The 19,590-nt window shown below is 43.1% G+C and overlaps 1 protein-coding gene across 30 annotated transcripts in view; it reads right to left on the bottom strand.

The window, feature by feature from the left end:
* Nucleotides 1-19,590, bottom strand: part of ZBTB20 (zinc finger and BTB domain containing 20) — a 715,034-nt gene that overhangs the window by 454,536 nt on the left and 240,908 nt on the right. For 6 of the 30 annotated variants that reach the window (XM_075906161.2, XM_075906072.2, XM_075905982.2 and 3 more), the window contains one exon: nucleotides 210-289. The exons of the other annotated variants lie outside the window; for them this stretch is intronic. The gene's annotated coding sequence lies outside the window, so the exon portion shown is untranslated. The remainder of the gene's footprint in view (nucleotides 1-209; nucleotides 290-19,590) is intronic. 30 annotated transcript variants of the gene reach the window in all.

Raw genomic sequence — 19,590 nt, 5'->3', positions numbered from 1 at the left:
AATGTGAGATAGCGTCCATTCAGTGTGGAAGCTATGTTTTGAAAAAGCAGACTGCTTTTTCGATGTGCTTTGGCAGTGTGGGCGCTCTCTTTCCGAAAAAGTTTTTTCGGAAGATCTCTTCCGGAAAAGCTTCTTCCAAAAGAAGCCAGCAATCTAGACATTTCCTAAAAGATGAGAATATTACAATAGCAGCTTAATATTTTTCTGACCTGTTGGAGTCCAGTAGGATCGAGAGGGTGATGACAATCTCATTGACTTCTCACTGGTTTCTGATGTCCCAGCAAGTCAGCTAGATAGGAAGAGGGATACAGCATTAAGGAGATTAGTGACTTTTGGATAGTCCTACCAGGAAGTGAGGAGTTGATTAACAGCACTTCATTCCTGCAGCTCCCCTTGTCTTAAGAGATATCCAGGTTGACTGTAGGAAACATTTCCATCTCAAAAAGTTGTCAAGCAAGGTGAGGAAGATTGTGGGGATTGTTCAAGGTACAGGGCCCACCCCAATTACCTGTTTTGTTTAAAGTATTTTCCATTTTGTATTGTATCCCTCTGTTGTTTTGTTCGCTCCTTCTAGTCTCTATGGCATTGCTCATGCTTGGCTCTCTAATTAATGACTACCAGGATGGACACAGAAGGGCACAACTCTCTGAACTTCTCAGACAAAAATAGGCTCATATTTTCCTTTTGCAAGAGACACACTCAGACCCTCATAATCAGAGGATGTGATTGAAGGAATAGGAAGGGGAAGCTTTTTGAGCGATGGCTCCAATGTGATTGCTGCACTTCTGGGAGAGATATTCTTTCCCAGAGTGAGACAGATGTCAAAAAAGGTGCAGGTCCAACTGTTCTGCCACCAGTATACCCAGGCTGCCACACAATCCTTGCATCAAGCTATGAGTGTCCTAGAAGGGAGACATCTTTGGCCTTCATTGCAACCGTGATATGGGTAACCTGAAGCAGATTCACCAACCTTAACTGAGAAGTACCATCTTTTGAGGTGATTCTAGGAAAAGAATGTACAAGGATCCCTGATCTAGGCCTGATTTTTAATGCCTGGCATCTGCTGTGAAATTTGTAGTTTCCATACAATGTCTATTGGAAGTTTCCCTATTTTTAGCCCACTTTTTCCCGCAGAAGCTCGCTCCTTCAAGAACCTGTTTTCTGTCTTTATTCAGGCTGGGTTGACAAAACAGACACACTAGTTTGTTCCCAGTTGGTCTAGCTGGAAGTTGGCAACAACACTTGCTGTTCAGAGTAGAATATGCTCTGTGCAATTTGACACGGTCTTCTCTGAATTCCAGGCACCACTCCCTCAAAGAGCTGCTTAGTATTTGTAGATTTTTTTCAGGGACTTAGATATCCAGAAAGCCTTTGACAAGGTCCCTCACCAAAGGCTCTTAAGAAAAGTAAATTCTAACGGGATAAGAGGAAAGGTCCTTTCATGGATTGATAACTGATTAAAAGACAGGAAACTAAAGGTAGGAATAAATGGTAAGTTTTCTGAATGGAGAGAGGTAACTAGTGCTGTCCTCCAAGGGTCTGTCCTGGGACCAATCCTATTCAACCTATTTATAAATGATCTGGAGAAAGGGGTAAACAGTGAGGTGGCAAAATATGCAGTTGATACTAAACTGCTCCAGATAGTTAAGACCAAAGCAGACTGTGAAGAGCTTCGAAATGATCTCACCAAATTAAGTGATTGGGCAACAAAATGGCAAATGAATTTTAACGCTGATAAATGTAAAGGAATGCACATTGGAAAAAAAGAATTCCAACTATACATACAATATGATGGGGTATGTCTACACTACAAAGTTAATTCGAACTAACGGATGTTAGTTCGAATTAACTTTGATAGGCGCTACACTAGCGCTCCGCTAGTTCGAACTTAATTCGAACTAGCGGAGCGCTTAGTTCGAACTAGGTAAACCTCATTCCACGAGGACTAAGCCTAGTTCGAACTTACTAGTTCGAATTAAGGGCTGTGTAGCCCCTTAATTCGAACAAGTGGGAGGCTAGCCCTCCCCAGCTTTCTGTGGTGGCCACTCTGGGCACCACCAGGGAAACTCGTATGCCCCTCTCCCGGCCCAGGACCCCTTAAAGAGGCACGGGCTGGCTACGGTGCCCGTGCCAGGTGCAAGCCTGCCAGCACCCAGCCAGCAGACCCTGCACCTGGCATGGCTCGAGCCACCCACCCAATGCTCCCCAGCCCTCCGTCTCTTCCCGGGACCAGGCTGGCGGCTCTCGGGAGCCTGCCTAGGACCGCAAGAGGCGGGCACCCGCCTGAGCTAGTGCAGACATCGTGGACCTCGTCCACGACCTCCGCACTAGGCACAGGAAAGTGGCCGTCTAGGGCAGGAGAGCTGCCAGCCTGGCCACCCAGGAGCAGGTTTGCATGAAAATCAAGGTGGTCCACTGAGCCCCCCGACCCTGAGCCCTGAGCTTAGAATGGCCATACTGGGTCAGACCAAAGGTCCATCTACTCCAGTAGCCTTTCCGCCGACTGCAGCCGACCCTAGGTACTCTGGAGGGGATGGACCAAAGACAGTGACCAAGCCATTTGTCTCGTGCCATCCCTCTCCAGCCTTCCACAAACTTTGGGCAGGGACACCACTCCTACCCCCTGGCTAATAGCACTCCATGGACCCAACCTCCATGAATTGATCTAACTTCTCTTTAAACTCTGTTCTAGTTCTAGCCTTCACAGCCTCCTACATCAAGGAGTTCCACAGGTTGACTATTTGCTTTGTGAAGAATAACTTTCTGTTACTAGTTTGAAGCCTGCTACCCATTCCTTTCCTTTGGTGTCCTCTAGTCCTTCTATTATGAGAACTAATGGAGAACTTTTCTTTATGTACCCTCTCCACACCACTCATACTTTTAGAGACCTCTATCATATCCCCCCTCCGTCTCCTCTTCTCTAAGCTGAAAAGTCCCAGTCTCTTTAGCCTCTCTTCATATGGGACCTGTTCCAAACCCCTGATCATTTTAGCTGCCCTCCCCTCTCCCAGCCTCTCTCTTCCCCTCTCCCACCTCCTTTTCCCAGTCTCCCCCAGTTTTGTTCAATAAAGAGAGATTCTATTTTTGAACACACGTGTCCTTTATTTTGTACATCAGGAAGGGGGGCTAGGGAGAGGTAAGTGGAAGGAGGTGAGGGAGGAATGAGGTACGAGCCCCCGATGGGGAGGACTGGGCTGGCTCTGCGGGCTGCTCGGGGTGGAAGTTCTCCTGCAGCCCCCCGACTGTCCCCTCCCCCCGGATGGCAGCCTGTGGCAAGTGCAGCCGGGCTGATGGCCAAGTGCTGTGATGTTCCGAGTGTGGGCACTCAGGGCACTCCAAGCTAGGACTGCTTTGCAAGCAGGGCACCCCTGAGAACTGTCTGTCCAGGGTGGGGGTCAGGTCCCTTTAAGCACAGCCCTCGGCTAGCCTGAGACAGCAGCTCCACGCTCTAAGTCCTACTCTGATGCCCTGCTGGCACTGCTTCCGGCCATCCTTAACCTCTGTTCAGGGTCCACTCAATGTGGACATGCTAGTTCGAATTAGCAAAACGCTAATTCGAACTAGTTTTTAGGTCTAGATGCGCTAATTCGAATTAGCTTAGTTCGAATTAACTAATTTGAACTAAGTTAGTTCAAATTAGCACTGTAGTGTAGACATACCCATGGGGACTAATTTAGCTACAACTACTCAAGAGAGATCTTGGAGTCATTGTAGATAGTTCTTTGAAAACACCCATGCAGCGGCAGTCAAAAAAGCAAATAGAATTTTAGGAATCATTAAAAAAAGGATAAAGAATAAATAGAGAATATCTTATTGATTCTATATAAAACCATGGTATGCCCACATCTTGAATACTGCGTACAGATGTGGTCAACTCATCTCGATAAAAGAAATATTGGCATTAGAAAAGGTTCAGAGAAGGGCAAAACAAAAAGGATTAGGGGTTTGGAACGGGTTCCATATGAAGAGAGATTAAAAAGATTTGGACTTTTCAGTTTAGAAAAGGGGAGACTAAGGGGGGATATGACAAAGGTCTATAAAATCATGACTGGTGTGGAAAAAGTAAATAAAGAAAAGTTATTTACCTGTTTCTATAATATAAGAACTAGGAGTCACCAAATGAAATTAATAGGTAGCAGGTTTAAAACAAACAAAAGGAAGTTTTTCTTCATACAGCGCACAGTCAATCTGTGGAACTCCTTGCCAGAGGATGTTGTGAAGACTAAGACTTTAACAGGGTTTGAAAAAAGAGCTAGATAAATTCATGGAGGTTAGGTCCATCAATGGCTATTAGCCAGGATGGGTAGGAATGGTGTCCCTAGTCTCTGTCTGGAAATGGATGACAGGAGAGGGATCACGTGGCGATTACCTGTTGTGTTCTCTCCCTCTGGGGCATCTGGCATTGGCCACTATCAGCAGACAGGATACTGGGCTAGACTGACCTTTGGTCTGACCCAATATGGCCATTCTTATTGTTCTTTCGAGGGAGGGGGGAATCCAGTGTCCCATTCACTATCTGTCTGCTCTTCTGAGTCCTTGGCTTGGAGGATGTTGTACAAATCTTCTCTTCACAAGTGCCCTGGTGATTTGCAGTAAAGAATCCTCCATTACATTGTATCAACTAATCGCTTTGTGTATCATATTACCTCTGAGGTCTCTGCACAGGGCTTCTTCTGTTTGTTTTCAGACACAGAATTTCATTTGTTCCCTATCTTGCCCCTCTTTAATTCATCTTTTTGGGTTTTTGCAGCAACTTTCAAGCGTTTGCGACCAGTATGCTCCATGCCCTTGCTTGTTTTCAGAGTAAGATACAATGCTCACATTTGGCTCATTTCCTGTCTGGCTAACATTTTGCTGGGTCAGGCAAAACTAGCCATTTTGAAATCTCACCAGAACAGAGAAGCTAGGGTGGAGCTGTATGATGTGGTAGGGCTGTACCATGCATTGATTACACTTTTGATAAATGGACATGTAATCTGGACACTTTTCAGTTGTCTAGGCACTTACCAATATTTTGAGCGATGATGAAGCTACTTTAGTGAGTCATGTTTATTGTTCACCTAAGATGTGTTTTGCTGTATTTTATTCATATCTTTTGGTATATATTTTGTAAATTTAAAACATTAAATGAATAGTTGTAAAATGTGATTGTATATGAATAAAGGTGTTTTTCACGTCATGCTTCACTGCCTACACACAGTTCTGGTAAGGCACCAATCAGTGTGCTAATATTATACAAGAAGATATTTGCATATGCTTTTGTATCCCTCATATTCATATAATTTACACACTTACCCCAACACATGCTCTTGTGTGCACATATACAAAGTGCATATGTGAATGTGATCCCACAATTCATTCTAATGAATTCAAGTATTACTTTAACTCAGTTGCCAGAGGAACAATTATGATATTTTAGGCAGAAACAATTGAATGAAAGGAAAGGAAATCCATCTATGGGTGTAATACAACAATTCATAAAATAATCTTATTAAAGTAACCCAGGATCAAAAAGTAGCAAATGTTTCACATATCAGTGATAACTGTAATACTTCACATTGCCATCTGAAGATCTCAAAGTGCTTTCTAAACATTAATAATTAAGACTCAGAACCCCCATCAAGGTTGCATGTCATATACCAATTCTTGAGACACAGAAACTGAGGCACAGAGAGGTTAAGTGACTTACACAGTTAGAATCAATGGAAGAACTAGAACTAGAATTCCTGACTTCTTGTGCTATATACTTTGAGTACAAGACTATCCTTTCCTTTCTTGACTGGCATATACACAGCACAAGGAAAGAAATCCAGAAAAATAAACTGAGTCTATAAGAACTAGCTAGTAGTGCAGCTGCCAGGTAAGAGATAAAGTTTCCTGATCTGAATTTCTAGTTCTTTCCTTTTTCCCCCTGGTAACATCTCAAAGCTCACATTGTGGCTTTCTGGCAAAGAAGAGAATGAGGCAGTGAGAGTTGCAGCCAAAAGCGATTCCTTCTGATACATGCAACTGAAAACTAATCTCAACTGAGGAAACAAAAAATTCTGTATGTGAAATTTATCTTTGTGCAGAGAGTTAGCAAAAAGTGTATGTGTGTGTGCCCGCACACATACACCCCGAAGCCCTATTTTGACAGCTTATGTGGGACTTATGTGGTACACAGGCTTTATGTTGGCCCTCTTCACCACGGTGAATTTCACCAATTTTTTTTATTCTGTAGGGGCTCTCCTCTTTCCCAGGTAAATCCAAGCATATATTTAGCTGCCTTAACATGCCTAATTCCAACCTAAAGGCTGACCTCATGACTACTCACATCTTGTTCTATGGTATCTTGCTAGTGTCAGTTTCCCATCTAAAGCTCATGGCTATGGCTACACTGCAGCCTTCTTGCGGAAAAGCTTATGCAAATGAAGCATGGTGTGGAATATCACCATGCTTCATTTGCATAATTAATTGGCAGCTGCTTTTGCGCAAGACAGCTCCTTTTTGCTTGAAAGCCTCTTGCGCAAAAGCGGCTGCCAATTAATTATGAAAATGAAGCACGGCAATATTTCATGCATTGCTTCATTTGAATAAGCTTTTCGGCAAGAAGGCTACAGTGTAGACTGATGCCTACACCATAATCACCCTTTTAGTAAGAAAGGACACAAGAAAATCTAATGTCCAATATGACTCAACAAATCAACCGCTATTGTAGGTTAAAAGGACTCCCTCTTCCCAAAGCAATTCAAGTCTCAAGATCTCTGTCATGTGGCTAGGAGCCACCAGCTCAAGAAACAGGAGCCTCAGCAAGATTGCATGACAGCCTATTTATGTCATAGCATTTTCATTACCATCATGAAGAATTTGGGGGGAAATTGCCATAATTAACACACAATATATGTAACTTACAAATCCTGAGGGGTTATACTAGCTACACATTGGCAATGAAACTGAGTCAAAACATAAAGAAAATACGGCAGGAGTGAGAATATCATTTTGTATCTTATACCACCTTCCGTCCAAACATGTCCAATAACTTTACAAATACAAACGTTCATGCTGTATGCCATAAGTATTATCACCTACATTTGCAGATGGGAAAACCCAGGCATAGAGAAGGGAAATGATTTGCACAAGGTCAGTCTGTGTCAGACTCTGGCTACGTCTAGACTACAAGCCTCTTTCGAAAGAGGCTTTTTTGAAAGAATCTTTCGAAAAAGCCTCTTTCGAAAGAGATCGTCTAGACAGCAACCAGTATTTTCAAAAAAGAGAGCTGCTTTTTCGAAAGAGAGCACCCAGGCAGTCTGGATGCTCTCTTTCGAAAAAGCACTATTCCTTGTAAAATGAGGTTTTCTGTGGTCGAAAAAACTGCCACATTCTTTCGATTTAATTTCGAAAGAATGCGGCAGCAGTCTAGATGCAGGGGAAGTTCTTTCAAAAAAAGGCCACTTTTTTCAAAAAACCCCTGTAGTCTAGGTTTTTCCCCACGCAGGGCAGGTGGATTTAACCATAAGACCAGTTCTACAGGTAAAATGCTGACAGTTTTGAGGCAAGGTGGAGTTGTCTTAGGGTACTCCATTTGTAGCAGCATATGCATCATGTATAGCTACACATGGCAGTAAGAAGCAGGTGTATCCACACACTAAGCTGTGTATCTACATGTATCAGTGAAAGATGCTGACAGGTGCTGGGAGAAAAGGCTTCAGCAACATGGAGCTGCCAAAGCCTCTCTCTGCAGTGGGGGGAATGACTCCAACATCTTTAAAAATAGCAATGTAGAGAGGAGGTAGTCATTGCTCGGGCATGTAGAGAGGGTACATATTCACAGGGTTCAGGTATGCCTTTATTTATATAAGCAGTGCCTCCCTGTCTACATGGTTACTTATAGCTGAGCTATGGGGCTATGTGCTCTGTCACTGAAAGGAGTGTGCAGCATAGATGTACCTCTGATTACTCAGGTGGCTAACTGGCACAAGGAACAATACTCAGGCAACATCTGGTGAGCTTCTGCTCCAGAAAATCCCAAGACTTGGTAGGTACATTGGTAGACATTAGAACAAGTTTTAACTTTTAATTAATGTTTTAAATACAAATCTCATAAATAAGTCAATTTTCCTTCTGTTTGGTCACTCCTATGCTTTAGCAGGATTGCATGAAACTCCAGGATTGGGAAAGCAGAGCTGCCGTGGAAGGATTTAGGTTTACTGGCATAGTTGAATTATAGAAGTTTAATCAGCACCTGTCTTTGCTATGTCTGGTTCAAATCAGTACTCAAAATCTTCCACTTTCATTAGAAATGCATTTATCTGAAATTTGAAAATTAATAAAAAGAAAACCATTCCCTATCAAAGAGCATATTCCCTTTTTTGAAGCCTATTCCTCAGCTGTAGGTCATGCATACTCAGGTGTGAGTCTGAAAGTGCTTGATTTTTCTTAAACACCTGAATTCAGAAGTAATAAATTAATCAGGATTATTTATATTCCTTGATCAATTATTTTAATGTTTTCTGAATAGCAATCAAAGATTGATTTAATTTCCCAATCAAAATAGCACATCTCCTATGATAGCTTTGGGATTCAAATATGGACAATTTATAATATCAGTCAATTAATCATTTTCAGTACTCTTATTACCATCAATTCTATTGGTACTAGAAAAGGCACCAGATCCTGTGGATCTTTCATAACAGAATGTCTACACCAGCTGGTCATGAGGTGCAATGGATAACCACTGAAATCCAAACACTTCCGCAGGTGACGATTGAGTCGGCGTAGGTCCAGGATAGGTCTCCAACCCCCTGATTTCTTCTGGGTGAGGAATTATCGGGACTAAAACCCTTTTCCCCGAAACTGAGTTGGAACCCTCTCCACTGCTCCTATGGCAAGAAGGCGAGACACCTCTTGCTACAGAAGAATCTCGTGAGGGGGTCCCTGAAAAGGGATGGGGAAGGTGGAGAGGGGGGAGGGATTGAGTTGAAAGGGATGACTTATCCTGAAGCGACTATGTCGAGGACCCAACGGTAGGTGGATATAAGAGACCAACAGTGTTGGTAAGGTCTCAACCGGTGGTAAAATAAGCCTCGTGAATCTTGTAGAGCCTCTGTCAAAGGAGTGGTCCCTCGATCAACTTGCTGCCGATCCTGCTGGTGAACGGGTGCTTTGTTAGGTTGTTGCTGTCGTTTTTGTGGATGTTGTCTTTGTCTCTGCTGCTCGTATGGTCATGTGTAGGGTGCCGCATAAGAAAAAGGCCTCTGTTTGTTGTAGGGCATATGCCTCTTCTGCTTGTATGGAGGCGTGCTCATCCCCAGTGTTCTCAGAGTTGTGCGAGAGTCTTTGCCGGAGTGGAAAATCTGATCGGTGGACTGAGCGAAAAGCAGCTGATGATCAAAGGGTAGGTCCTCAACCTTGGCTTGCAGGTCTTTCAGGACAGTAGCCTGATGCAATCAAGATGCATAACGCATGACTATAGCAGTAGCTGCGGTTCATGCCACTGCGTCGGCCGTGTTGAGTGCGATTTGCAATGCTGTTTGCGCTGCTGTGTAGCCCTCCTGTATGACCACCTTTAAAATTTGTTGTTTAGAGTCCAGCAGATGTTCTAAAAGAGGAACCAATTTCGAATAGTTATCAAAATCGTGATTTGAAAGGAGAGCCGCATAATTACACATCCTCAAGGTTGAGGTGGCGGAAGAATAAACTTTCTTTCCTGAAATGTCCAGACGCTTAGCCTCTTTGTCACTGACGGTGGTTTTGGCTTGTGTCGTCTTCGACTGCTCTTGCTCAGCATCCATGACGAGAGAATTGGGTTGGGGTTGGGTAAACAGGAACTCCATCCCCTTCTGGCTTATTGGTTGGAAGAGAAGCTGCTGGAGTCCGCCACTTGTCATTGGCAATCTCCAAGATGGCCTCATCAAAGGGAAGTGCTAGCTTAGATTTTGGGGAAGGCTGCAGATTTTTCAGCAAGTGGTGCTTCTTTTGTTGCACATCAGTGGTTTGCATATCCTGAGATTGAGCCACTCTTTTAAAGAGCTTTTGAAACTGTTTGTGGTCCTCTGTCGACGACAATTCCTCTAGAAAGACTGCATCATCAGGTGACGATGATGACTGACAGGCAGGGGAGCCTGAATGCTGTTGTTCCTGGCATGGGACATGATTGTCACCTTGTTCCTCCTGACTATGGGCCGAGATTATACCCTCCACTGGTTTTGGCAGAACTGCAGGAGGGAGAGGTTCTGGCGGTGGGTGACGTGGAGAAGCTGTATGGCTGCGAAACAGAAATCGCGATCGCGGGTATCATCTGCTGAATGAGCATGGACAGTCAAAGTAATAATGGTCATAATATCGTGTGTGATGATACAACCTTGGCGAGCATCCTGGTGAATACCTTCGTGGTGATCCATAGCGATGTGAATATGCTGAAGGTCTTGAGGACCTTGAGAAAACAGATCTCATGGTGTAACGTGACTGGGAGCAAGAATAGTGATCTCGATAGTACCGTCATTAAGGGGAGTGACGAGGTGACCTGTAATATCGGTCCCTAGTAGATACGTGACATGGTGCACAGTGGTGGCTGGCAGAGCGGGATCATGCTGGTGATAATGGCCCCGGAGAGAAAGCAGTCCAATCTGGAGTGAGGGAGGGCGTTCTAATGCGCTTTGCCTTCTGCTGCGCCCTGGCTGGCACCGAGGAGATGTATGGAGAGGACGGTGCCGTGTGTAGGGGGCTGGCCACTGCAGAGTCAGCTTCAGCAATGCGGCCATTGCCTTCCATGTAAGCCGGTGCCGTTGGCACCATCAGCTGTTCCGGCAGCGGCACCGGTGAAGAGGTGTGCCTGGTGCCCATCTCTGGCCGCCATACCGGTGCCGATGCCTCTGGCACTGGAGAGAGCAACGGTGCTGTAGCCAGCACCACTGTTGCGGGTGCCGGCTGAGTTGCTTCCATCTGCACAGGCACCAGGGAAGCTGATGCCGGTGCGGCCAATGCTGGCTTCTGAATGGCCATTAAAGCTGGTGCCGGTGCCAAGTCGGCCCACGGCCCTTTAGCAGAGGCCGGTACTGGACATTTTGGCAAGGTAGAACTCGGGGCCAATGAAACTACAGTTCTTGCCCATCATCTCAGTCGGGTGCCTTGGTCGTATGCCAGAGGTATCGGGTCTATCCCCCACACTCACTCTGGGAGGGGGACTTGACCTTCTGCGCTGGGGCTGCTTAGTAGCTGGGCGAGTTTCATTCCTGCCTAGGGAGCTCGAGGGCAATTCAGTTTCTTCGGGCGCTTGGAGGGCTTTGTTGAAGAGAAGCATCTGTAGCTTCATCTCCCTATCGCACCTTGCCCTGGCTGTCAGTTTCATGCAGAGCACGCATTAAGCGGAATATGTCCGTCTCCCAGGCACTTGATACACCAGGAATGCCCATCCGATGCAGGCATTGCCTCCCGGCACTAGGAGCATTTCTTAAAGCCAGAAGATCCCGACACGATGATCTTGTAATAAAGTGTTGATTTTAAATACCAGAGAACTGGAACTGAAACAGTTTTTTGTTTTTTTTTAAACCGTGATAAAATCACTACAACTACTAACAGTAATTGCTAACATGAACGCTGAACTAACAAACTACTAACTAAGTACTAAACACTAAAAACTGAATCTCCCTTTCTCCTCAGATCGGAGAGGGAGCACGTCCTATCTCCATCTACGACCGTGGATGGTTAGAAGGAAACTGACAAGACCGGACCACGCTCAGCAGAGAGGCGCAAGCCGGTGGATGCTACTGCTAACAAAAATCCTCTGGTCTGCGGTGCTGGGACAAGCCCAGCACCTCGAGTGGAGCACCCTCGGGGACACTACTCGACAAAGAATAATTTCTTTTGTACAGAAACTGATCATGAGAAATTATGGCCTGAATAATGACAGTTTTAGAACGTATGGGACAAAAGAGGGCTAGCATGGAAACTGCTATGTACACATAATTGTAACGATCATTGCCATGTCGGGGCCTGCTGTAAGGTCAAAACTAGCTCTCTCGATCCCATTTTTCAGTTAGGCCACCTGGATCACAGTCGACTCATCTGAATTATTCAAGGAATGAGAAAGCAGCTCTTCAGAATCCCAGCTGCTAAAGCATATAGAAGCTGAACTTCTCACTTTGCTGAAGTCTCTGTCACTGTATACAAGACCTGGCCTGGAATCCTGAAATGTGTTATAGCTATTATTTGTTTTGCAGCTGAGATGGGACCCAGCACTCCTTTTAATACCTCTTGAAGCTTTCCTCCTACGCTGGGTGATGAAGATAATCAAGCTGGCTGCTGAAAACTCTGATATTCCCTATTCCAACTGTTTTCTTGCACAAGCTGTCCCTAGATCCTGTTTATGTTCCCAAGGAACAGGAATAGTGACAGCATGCAGCTTTTGCAAGGCCTTGCCCAAACAATTCTTTCTATAAAGATACAATTCTCTGTGAAGGCAGCTCTGATACTGGTATTCTCTGAGTATCACTCAGAACACAGCTTGAGTACTTTGCTTATACTTTTTACAAGTCATTGTAGCATATAAACCTCTCCCAGTTCTTTTCAAGGTTCATAATGCTCTGATCTTCAGAGTCCCACTGCTCCTGTTGAATGATATCATCTCCCATGGCTCAAATTATCTTTAGTGCATAAAATGATAATACCTGCTAAGAAGCAGGTTCTATCATATAATCACAGCAGCACCTTCACATTTGCTCTGGTTTAACACAGAAACTTACATCAATAAATGTTTCATTGTGACGGGTGTTTCAGTGCAGTGACAAACTGGGTGGATAAAGGAAATGTGGCGGATATAATTTGTTTGGATTTTAGCAAGGCCTTTGACACTGTACCACACAGGAAGCTCATAGAGAGACTACAGTATTATGGTCTGGATAATAATACAATAAGGTGGATAAAAACTGACAGATAGGAAGCAATGAGTTATTCATCAGTGATGTTAGATGAGAATGGAGGGAGGAATATACTCAGATGCTACAGTGATAGTTGCCAGGACCATTATTATTAAACAGATTTGTTAACGATCAAGAAAGGAATTTAAATTTTCAATAGTGATCAGATTGGTAAGTGACTCAAAGACAGGACATGTACTGAACACAGGCAGAGAACAGAGAGCAGAACTTTATTGAGTTCAGCATAACTGATGTGTCTGGGTCAGAATGGAATTATATTTATTGTAAATTAAAAGCAAAAAAATATTAAATATAGATGCTGCAGAAAACCAGAAATTTAAATCTAGGGTTCCACAGCAAACTGTCCTTTGTAGAAAAATTTTGATCACATGACTTCCAAGCAAGGTCCTGGTCCCTAGTGGGCATTCAAAATATCCTGGCATTTTCCTAACAATAGGATGTTAGCTCTGGTGTCATGGTCAAATTTCAACTCAAGTAATTCGATTTCATTTCCCTAAATCACATTTGGATACATTATTTTTCTCCGCCCCCTTTGTAAAGCTGTTGCGTAGTATGGATGGATACTGTTAGTTGCTGTTTCATGCCACAGGAGGTTGAGTTTCTATGATAGTATGCCCTTTACATCTCTCATTTACATCAAAGTAGTATTATGAAGCTTGATCAGTTAGGCTATGTCTACACAATCAGGTTATTCTGAAATAAGTTACTTGGAAATAATAACTCCTGAAATAACTATTTTGAAATAAGCTTATTGCTCTTCACAAGCAGGAGTTATTATTTTGAAATAACAAGCTCATTATTTCAAAACAACAGAGTTGGTAGTGTGGACGCTCACCTTGTTATTTTGAAAGAGCTCCCCAATGTAGACAGGTCCATAGAGATATGTGGTGGCCACTTACCTGGGAATGCTAGAGGCTACATGGAGTCCCATGTAGGAAACAGATATAAACTGGCTACAAGCATTCTGGAGAGTATGGAAGTGGGCAGTACAGTGCCAGTAGTACTTGCAGCTTCAGAAAAAAACATATATGGGTGAGGCTCAGGCATGTCCACTGTCTTAAGCCCTGTGTTGTCAGCTAGTACTGCAGGTAGTGCTTGCTATGCTTTTCCACAAGTATATCAAATGTTGCTTCCCAAGGAGTTTTCCTCAGTGTCCTAGAGATGTTGCACCTTAAACATATGTAATACCCCAGCTCTTACTCTACAGAGAGGACACCTCCTTCTTCCATCCTGAGTACAATTCTGCCTCCAAGAGTGACAATCTGTCCCATAATGTCTGTGAACTAGTTTAAGATCGTAGATGAAAGATGACAGAGACTTTATAATTGTGTAATGAAAAACCTTATTGCAATGCATACTTTTCAAGGGGCACGATAGAAAGGGTCAGAACAAGAATCTTATCTTCCTGAGTGCTGTGCCACTAAATTCTAAACCTTAACATTCACAGAATAAACTCAGAGAATAAGATAGGGATAAGACTTTCATTTTCCCTACCAAATGCAGGAATCTTTCTTTCTATAATACATTATCTAGCATTCATTTCAGTCTTGCTTTAAGATGTCCCAACAGGTGACAGGGCCTTCTACCATTTCTCTTGGGAGACAGCTTTAAGTCTAAAATTACTCAGCTTCTGGGAGATGTTCATGATTGAGATTCAACCTAAATTTTATTATCCTTAATTTAATCCTAGTTGTAGTCTCTAGAACACAAGCACCAAAATATTTTGCTTATTTGCATTCAATTTCCTTTATTATCTTCAAAAATATCTCAAATTAGTTTTTACAAGACTTTAAAAACATTTTGTCTGGGCTAGCAACTGGAATGTGAGAAAAGATGCATAGGGAAAAATAATACACAGGCCAGATTTAAATGAAGAGGTCATTATCTAGAAAATAGTTAAGAAGAAGAAAACAACCTTTGGAGTACCAACTGATAAACAGAGCAAGTAAAAAAATGCCATCCTGGGATTATACAGAGGTTAGTTAGCAAGAGAGGCTAAATATCACCATTTAATTTTGTTTTGGTAAAACCACAGATAAAATATTGTGAGAGTGCCAATCACCAGACTCTCCAGAGCGAGAGGATTCAAAGGTCATTTAAAATTATACGATGTCTTAAAAGTATGATAGTCATACCAGGGAATAAATTTGGCTAATTAAAAAAGACATATGGGTCAAATCCTAAAGATCTTGGTCTGTACTTAATCTGACCTCCCACTGAAATCATTGAGGAGCTAACCCACAGCCTGTTTAAATCCATGAGAGTATTATCCACTGAGTTCAATGTTCTTTGGATCAGATCTTGCATAAGGAACTCAGGCTTTTGCATTTTAACTTTAGAAATATACTGTCAGTTTGGAAGAACTGGCTGAGCAGGGGCATCAAACTGATTTCCCAACTATTCAATTATGAGGGCTCTGTCTTTTTCTAACACTAACTCAGTCGATGACATGCCACACTTGGCATTACACACAGCTAATACATTTGCTAACATAGCAATTTGGCCCAGGACTACCAGAGACCCTAAAACTACTGGTAACTTTAGAAATGCTTCAAAAATTCCCCAGGACCATGTCCATTATGCGTGCTCTGTTAATGAAGAAGAAGTCTACTAGCCTGGAGTTTTTGTGCAAGACTTTGAAGAAGATTTAACTGGGGTTATCAAGCCTCCCATTTCTGCTGGGAGCCTCCTCAAATTAGGCTTGATCTCCTGGAGGCTCCTGCAGTTAAAGTTCGACAGCTAAAAGTGCAATGGTGCAGTGGGGCTGAGGCAGGATCTCTCTCTGCGCTGGGCTGTGGCATTCCCAGAAGCACAAAGCATGTCCCTCCCTGTGATTATATCTACACTGCAGTTATTTTTCAGAAAAAGGTACACAAATTGCAGTTTGCAATTTGCGTACCTTTTTCTGATTCTTTTTTCGAAAGAGGCTTTTCTGACATGTAGCCCATCTACACAGGGCCAAATGTGGGAAAAACCTCCTCTTTAGGAAGAGCCCTTATTCCTCATAAAAAGAAGAATATAGGGCTTCCGAAAGAGCACGCCTGCTTTTTTTTGGAAACTGATCTGAAAAAGTTGCATTCCTCTGGTATCCCAGAAAAAACTCTGTAATGTAGACATAGCCTGTGAACCCTAAGTGTGTATGTGGGGGAGGGGGGAGGGCGGGGAGATGAACATCTCCACATGCTGCCCCCACCCCAAACAATGATTCCTGAAACTGTGGCCAATGGGAGCTTCAGGAGTGGTGTCTGGAGGCAGAAACGGTGCACGGAGCCTCCTGGTCTCCCCACCTAGGCTACGTCTAGACTGCAAGCCTCTTTCAAGAGAGACTTTTTCGAAAGATACTTTCGAAAAAGCCTCTTTCGAAAAAGAGCGTCTAGACTGCAAGCAGTACTTTCGAAAAAGCAAGCTGCTTTTTCGAAAAAGAGCACCCAGGCAGTCTGGACGCTCTTTCGAAAAAGCCCTGTTTGCATTCAAGAACGCCTTTTTTCGAAAGAGCACTTTCGAAAAAAAGCATTCTTCCTCGTGAAATTAGGTTTTCCGCCATCGAAAGAAAAGCTGCATTCTTTCGATTTAATTTTGAAAGAATGCGGCTGTAGTCTAGACGCAGGAGAAGTTTTTTCGAAAAAAGGCTACTTTTTTCTAAAAAAAACCCTTGAGTCTGGACACAGCCCTAGGGGGGGTCGCAGGGACCTAAGGCTTATTAGATCCCATGTGTTCCATTTTCCCTATAAATGCAGCAATGTCCCCTTCCATAGCACATTATATAGTATTTGATCCAGTCTAGTTTTCAAATATCCAGGAGGTGACAGGGCCTTCTACCACTTCCCGTAGGAAACAGCTGTCAATTTAAAATTACTCAATTTCTGCAAGCTGTTTGTGATTGACATTCAGCCCAAATTTTCTTATCCTTAATTTAATCCTAGTTGTATCCTCTAGAACACATGTAACAACAGTTTTCATTTATTTGCATTTAATTATCTTAAAAATAGCTGAGATTAGTTTCTTCAGACCAGAAGAGGCCAGGATAGGCAGGAGGCTGGGAGCCGCATGAGGTAAGCACCACATGGCCAGAGCCCAAACCTCAACTCCCTGCCCTAGCCTCGAGCCCCTTCCTGCAGTCAATCTCCCTAATAGAACTTGCACCCCTTCTGTACCCTTGTCCAGTCCTGAGACCCCACTCCACCAAGCTTTCTCCCAGAGCCCACACTCCCTCCTGCACCCTAACACCCAGCCCAGACTCTGCTCAGAGCTCCCTTCCACACTCCAAATTCCTCTGGCCCAGCCCAGAGTCCCCACCCTCTCCACACCACAAGCTCCCACCCCATCCCAGTGAAAGTCAGTATGGGGGAGAGTGATGGAGGGAGGAGGGATGGAGGGAGGGGACAGGGCCTCAGAGAAGAGATAAAGTATGGCGTGAGTCAAGGGTGTTTGGACCTGTGTGATTAGACAGTTGACAAACCTAGGTTTAACACAGCTCACAAAGAGCATCAGTGGCAGAGCATACCGCATAAGGTTAAAAGTGCCTCTGGATCTCAAGCTCCACTTAATGCAACAAAAGATTTCATTCAAAATGCATTGGATACCACAGAGGTTGCACAAGATAAAGCCCTTATCCTCTGATATTTGTTGGCGCTGTAATAAAGCAAAAAGAATACTGCTGCATATGCTATGAGACACAGTTTGATATGGAAAGAGGTAGACATGAGAGTTAAAACAGTGCTTGACATCAACAGCCAAACTTCTGCAGAAAATTATATCATTCTAGAATAGTTACCTGATAAGCTGGGTTTAACTCCACCACAAAAACTGGGTTTTGAGGGATGCAATGATCGCCAAGCACATGACTGTACAGAAATTTTACAGAGGCTGATGCCCAGAATAGAGCAGTAGTATTTGACTTGAGGAATAAAGAATGGCTTATCACTGCAGAGATCAGATATATGAATTTAAAGATATCTGGACTCTGTTTCTAGATACATTTGGATAAATATCAGACTGTTCAAAGAATACTAGGCCTCTATTCCACCTAACTCCCTCCTCTCCTCCTTCCCTCTCCCCAGGACCCTCACAATCTTCTCCCTATTCATGAACATCTCCTCGTTTATTAATGTAACCCCTAAATCTAAGTAATATTATCTGTTCTTGTATTGTCTAGTCCAAAGTCTCTCAACCTTTCCAGACTACTGTACCACTTTCAGCATGCTGATTTGGCTCACATGCCCATCCACAAGTTTCACCTCACTTAAAAACTACTTGCTTACAAAATCAGACATACAAATAAAAAGTGCCATTGGGTGCTATTCTTGAAAAATTGCTGACTTTCTCATTTGACCGTATTATTATAAAATAAATCAATTGGTATCTAAGTATTGTACTTACAGTTCAATGCATGTATATAAAGCAGCATAAACAAATCATTGCCTCTATGACATTTTAGTATGTACTGATTTTGCTAGTGCTTTTTATGTAGCTTGTTGTAAAATTAGCCAAATAGCTTCATGAATTGATGCACCCCATGGAAGTCCTTGGACTACACCCATATATGGATTAGAGTCTAGTCTTGCAAGTTGGACAAGTTGTAAAAAGGCACAATTCTTTTGGGGGGCCCATGAAGCATGCTATATTCAGAAGCATACCTTGGCTATAAGTCCTTTCTGTACTTCTAATTTATAAAAAATAATTTGAAGTGTACATCACACAAAAACTGTTTTATTAAGTGAAGACTTGAGCCAAATTCAGAATTCAGACCAGGTATAAAGAGGTGTCACTCCGCTGGAGACACTGGAGTTTTCTCAGTCACAAGTGCACTGCATTTTGACCTTAGTATGGGCAAAACCAAAAATCAGATATATGCTTTATCTTTGGCACATCACATATTCTTTTGCCACTAGACTATTAAACCTAAATTCTGCGGCCAGCTTCAACTGGCACAATACAAAGAGCCATGACCAGAGATTTAGCATTATTCCAGTTTATATAACTGCAGTATTAGAACTTGAGGCCTGGAGAACAATATCTTATTGTATTAGGAAACTAAAACTCAATCTTACAGTAATGCTGTCAGCATAAAAACACTTTCATACATCTCAATGATCCTTGGGTGAGCTTTTTGAAAGAAGTGAATGGGAATTAGGCTTCCAAATCCTCTAGACAAGCTGGAAAATCTGACCCTTATTATTTAAATGTAACCTACCAACGTAAGCCCCCTCATATTTACCAGCACACTCTACGCATAGGGACTCAATCAATCACAAATGATGAAATTCAGACCCACTTTTGAACTTCCCAAAAGTCTGGGGAAATTTGGCTCTTGGAGTTTGGCTTGATTCCAGATCTATTTTACATTTTTCAGGGGAAAGAATACAGAAAAGGAAAAAAAAAATCTAGAAGGCATTCATATGAGTCACCAGAGTTAAACCAGAGAATAATAGGCTGTAGTTGAGGCAGTGGTCATCTGAGTTCGTATATTTGTGTAAACAAACAAACTCTTTTGACTGACATTCATTCCCTGGAGCAGTTAACCACCTCAGCTGAGCAACAACATAATCACTAGATTTAAGGACCAATTAATAGGTTTATGGACAAAGTAAAATAGGGCCATTCTTGCTGAAGGCAGAGAGGATGGAGAGCTTTGAAGGACTGGGGACAGAATACTCAGTACCTTGCTGGGCTGATC

Source organism: Pelodiscus sinensis, chromosome 1 (genome assembly GCF_052426305.1).
Source record: "Pelodiscus sinensis isolate ZL-2025 chromosome 1, ASM5242630v1, whole genome shotgun sequence".
Classification (NCBI taxonomy): Eukaryota; Metazoa; Chordata; order Testudines; family Trionychidae; genus Pelodiscus; species Pelodiscus sinensis.
Note: the sequence above shows the minus strand (reverse complement) of the source record. Positions and strands in the feature narration are given on the sequence as shown.